The following is a 5,057-nucleotide window of genomic DNA, read 5'->3' as shown; positions in this document are numbered from 1 at the left end:
GGATTGACGGCAATTTTAATGGCACTCTGGTTGTCACAATTAATAGGAGTGGGAGAAGATATAGAACCCCAAAATCTATCAAAATTTGACACAACCATAGAACTTCCTTAGCAGTGGAGGACGGCAGTGAAAAGAGTAACAGTAGATTGTTTCTTGCTTTTCCAAGAGATGAGTGAGTCACCTAGAAAAAAATACGGAAACCCAGATGGTGGATCAGCGATCGAGTAGCATCATCCGCTCAATCGACGATCGAATATCGCGAAGCACAAGAGATGATGTGGCATAGAGATCGAGTGATAATTCCACGTAAATAATGAAGAATCCATAGGAGTGTTGTTGAATGATTCATATGGATTTTGTAACATAAATTTGAATGATTCATATAGATTTTGTAACATAAATTATTTTTCCTATTTTGTTTCCTTTATTTTAGCCAACGTTACCAATCTTCCTTGATTTCATCCTGTAACTTTTATTCCTAACTTTTAGCCCTTCAATGTAAATTTGTTGTATATATATTGATGACAAATGATCAATGAAATACAAGTCAAAAATTCAAAATCCTTCTCCTTTTTATTATGGTACCAGAGATTTCAGCCATGACTGGCGGAATTTCCAATTCTGAGCCTTCCTCACCGCTGCTTCATTCCGATCCGTATGTGATCCACCACTCCGACAATCCCACAGCTATCCTTGTCCAACCCCTTCTCACAAGAGATAACCATGCCTCCTGGAGTCGTGCGATGACCTTGGCGCTGCGAGCCAAGAGTAAATTCGGATTCGTCGATGGATCCCTCTCGAAACCGACCGATGCAATCTTAATTGACAATTGGGGACTGACGCAGCGATCTTGTTAGCGAGTTGGATCCTTAACTCCGTCTCTCTAGAGATTCGTCCTAGTATCTTGTATCGTTTGAAACCTGCAAGTCAAATATGGAACGACCTCAGCGAGTGCTTCTCTCGATCAAACGCGCCAAAAAAATTTACCAACTCAAGCATTCAATCTACGCCCTCAAACAAGGGGAATGAGCGGTTTCATTTTATTTCACCCAACTTAAATCACTTTGGGATGAGTTGAGCAATATTCTTCCTATCACACCATGCATATGTGGTAATGCTAAAGTGCATGTCTCGATCAACAACATCAAGATCGAGCCATGGAATTCCTTCAAGGACTCCACGACAAATACTCGGTGGTGCAGCCAGATTCTACTCATGGAACCGTTCCCATCCATCCAGCGCATCTACAACCTTGTCCGACAAGAAGAAAAAAACAACGAGGCTTAATCTCCGAATGTCCCATCCGTTGAAGCTGCTGCTCTCCAAACCTCAAAGGCACAAGCACCATTCAATCGTCCCCGGAAGCGACCACGACCTTTCTGCGAACATTGTAATCGTCATGGCCACACCCAAGCGACTTGTTATCAAATCCATGGTTTTCACGACAAGCACAGCGAAAAACCCGACAACGAGGGTAAGTCAAACTCGCTTCTCCTTCATTCAATCAACTTACGCCCGGGACAATACAACAAACTCATGGCGTTGCTTGCCAAGGATGGGTCCGACGAACGACTCGAGCCAATCTCGTAGGTCTTTCGTTCTCTCTTTCTCATCCTCACCTTGTTGGATAATAGATTCCGAGCATCAAATCATATTTGCAATTCATTGTCTTTATTTTCCTCATATATTCCATTAACAAAAACTCTATCGGTACAACTTCCTGACGGTTCACTCGTAACCATCACTCATATTGGTACTGTTGAGTGCTCTCCCACACTCATTCTCAAAGATTGCTATTTTATTCCTTCATTCAAATTCAATCTTCTATCAATCTCACAACTTACGCAACAACTAACTTGTGAAATCATATTCTCTCCTACACGGTGTATGTTTCGGGGACCCGTTTAACGAAGAAGGAGATTGGTCGGGAGTAAAAGCTGCTACATGGTCTTTTTCTATTTGGGACGCTGCTCCCACATCAATTTCGAGCATTTTATTGTCAACCCGTGAATAATTTTTAACCTATGTCATTCACGCCTTGGGCATCCTTGTAATGCTAGATTAAATTTTCTAGCTACAAAATTTCCCGATATTGTTGCAAATAAAAGTTTCATCTGTGATGTTTGTCCTCAAGCAAAACAATCTCGTAATTCATTTCCTTTAAGTAATTCTTGTTCTACTAGATGTTTTGAATTAATTCATCTCGATATTTGGGGACCATTTTCAATCCCGTCTATGAATGGATCACGTTTCTTCCTTACCATTATCGACGATTACTCTAGATGTACTTGGGTTTATTTAATGAATAATAAATCACAAACCTTTGATATGACAATGCACTTTGTTAATCAAATCCAATGTCAATTCAAATATCCAATATCAAATATTCACACCGGTAATGGTGACATTTTCATTCCCCAAATACAATTTGTACGTTCCGACAATGGAACCGAATTTCTCTCAAATAAATTCAAACAATGGTTTCTAGCAGATGGAATTATCCACGCAACGCTCTTGTATATTCACACCACAACAAAATGGAGTCGTGGAGCGTAAACATCGTCATTTACTCAACGTTGCGCGAGCCCTTAGCTTTCAAGCAAATCTTCCATCTGTCATTTTTGGGGCGAGTGCATTCTCACCGCTGCCTACCTCATCAACAAAATGCCAACACCGATTCTCAATTTCAAATCCCCTCATGAGATCCTTTTCAAAAAAATTCCATCTTATTCTTCCCTCCGCGTTTTTGGTTGTTTATGCTTTGCCAAAAACATGCACGTCCACCATAAGTTTGACGCCTGCGCCAAACCTCACATTTTTGTGGGATATCCTTATGGTAAAAAAGGATATCGCATCTATGATCCTTCCACTCAACAAACTCATGTCTCGGCGTGATGTTGTATTTCACGAAAAATATTTTTTTCCATATCGTGACAAACCCAAGTCCACTAGTCCGGTTGATCTCTCAATCATACCAATTGATGAAGAACCTATGATCGTTTCTTCTGACATCACCGCTCCCCAATTGGGTAACGGCTCTCTTTTTGGTGACACTGTATCATCACCTGCTGACTCCGTCACTCAAATTTCACATGAACGCCCCCAACGTAATCGTCACCCACCGTCTCATCTGAGCGACTATGTATGTGGTGTTGCTTCTTCTTCATCCTTTCCCTTACATGATTATTTATCCTTCCGCACACTCGGTCCTCATCATCATCGTATTTTCCTATCTAAAGTTCTTGATCATAGTGAGCCCCCGGGACATATTCTCGAGTGACCAAAATTGTTGAGTGGCGTGATGCCATGGGCTCTTTTGAACTACATGCTCTTTCTTCCAATAACACTTGGACATTGTGTCCTTTACCGCCCTGATAAAAGCGACTATTGGTTGTAAATGGGTATATAAAATCAAATTTCTTCCGAGATGGCTCCATTGAGGCGTTACAAAAGCACGCTTATGTGCGAAAGGATACCATAGCAGGATGGTATTGATTACCACGAAACATTTGCCCTCGTCATCAAAACTTGCCACCGTTCAGTGTTCTCCTTTCCATCGCTTACGTCCAAAAATTGGTCAATTCATCAACTCGGCGTCAATAATGCTTTTCTACAAGGGTGATCTCACGAAGAAATTTACATACAATTACCACATGGTCTTTCTCATTCCCATGATAGTCGGGTTTGTAAATTACAAAAAATCACTTTATGGTCTTAAAACAAGCCTCACGTCAATGGTTCCATAAACTATCCTCTACTCTCATTTCTCACGATTTCCGTCAATCGGCCTCAGACCATAGTCTCTTCATCTATACCTCTGGCTATTCCTCTGTTTTCGTCCTCGTTTATGTTGACGATATCATCGTTACTGGAAACAACAACTCTCTAATTACCAAAAACTAAATTTTTCTTGCTCGTTCTTTCTCAATCAAAAGACCTTGGTAGACTTCATTATTTTCTCGGTATTGAGGGTTTCTCGCTCCAAAAGCTGGCATATTCCTCATCGGCGGAAATATATCCTCGACATCCTTCTCGACTCGGCATGTTAGGTTGTCATCCTTCCCTCTTTCCCAATGGATCAAAACCTAAACCTCCATAATAATAGTGGTACTCCCCTACGAATCCGCCATTTATCGCCGCTTAATTGGTGCGTCTCCTATATTTGACTGGTCACTCGTCCGGATATCCAATTTGCGAGTGAACACACTTGAGTCAATTCATGCAAAATCCTCACTCATCACATCAAGCAGCGGCTCACAAAGTCCTCACGTTATCTCAAAGGTTCGATTGGTAAGGTCTTCTCCTCCACCCTACGAGTTCCTTACAACTCGTGGGTTTCTCCGACTTTCAGTTAGGCGGGGATGTCCCATTCAGCGACGTTCTACCATCTGGTTACCTCACTATGCTTGGCTCTTGTCCCATCTCATGGAAAACAAAAAAAGCAACCAACAGTCTCTCGATCCTCTGCGGTGAATATCGTTAAAGCTGCCGCTCTTACATCTAAACTCCGAGTGGCTCCATGCACTCCTACTTGATCTTGGTCTTCCACCCTGCGTCAATACCCGATTATATTGTGACAATCGAGGCGACTCTTCACATTGCCCATAATCCGGTTTTCATGAGCGATACCAAACATATTGAAATAGATTGCCACTTCGTTCGTGAAAAAATACTCTCCGGACTCATCTCTCCCTCTTACATACGCTCCTTTGATCAACTTGCGGACATCTTCACCAAAACCACTCGGTGGTGATAGCATCGATCGTTTTCTTCCCAAGTTGGGTGTGATCGAGCATTTCGATCCCTCCACGCTTGAGGGGGTGTTGAATGATTCATATGGATTTTGTAACATAAATTTGAATGATTCATATAGATTTTGTAACATAAATTATTTTTCTATTTTGTTTCCTTTATTTTAGCTAAGCATTACCAATCTTCCTTGATTTCATCCTCGTAACTTTTTATTCCTAACTTTTAGCCCTTCAATGTAAATTTGTTGTATATATATTGATGGCAAATGATCAATGAAATACAAGTCAAAAATTCAAAATCCTTCT

This window comes from Dioscorea cayenensis, chromosome 14 (assembly GCF_009730915.1).
Source record: "Dioscorea cayenensis subsp. rotundata cultivar TDr96_F1 chromosome 14, TDr96_F1_v2_PseudoChromosome.rev07_lg8_w22 25.fasta, whole genome shotgun sequence".
NCBI classification, from domain to species: Eukaryota; Viridiplantae; Streptophyta; class Magnoliopsida; order Dioscoreales; family Dioscoreaceae; genus Dioscorea; species Dioscorea cayenensis.
The sequence above is the reverse complement of the archived record's forward strand: the minus strand, read 5'-3'. Positions refer to the sequence as shown.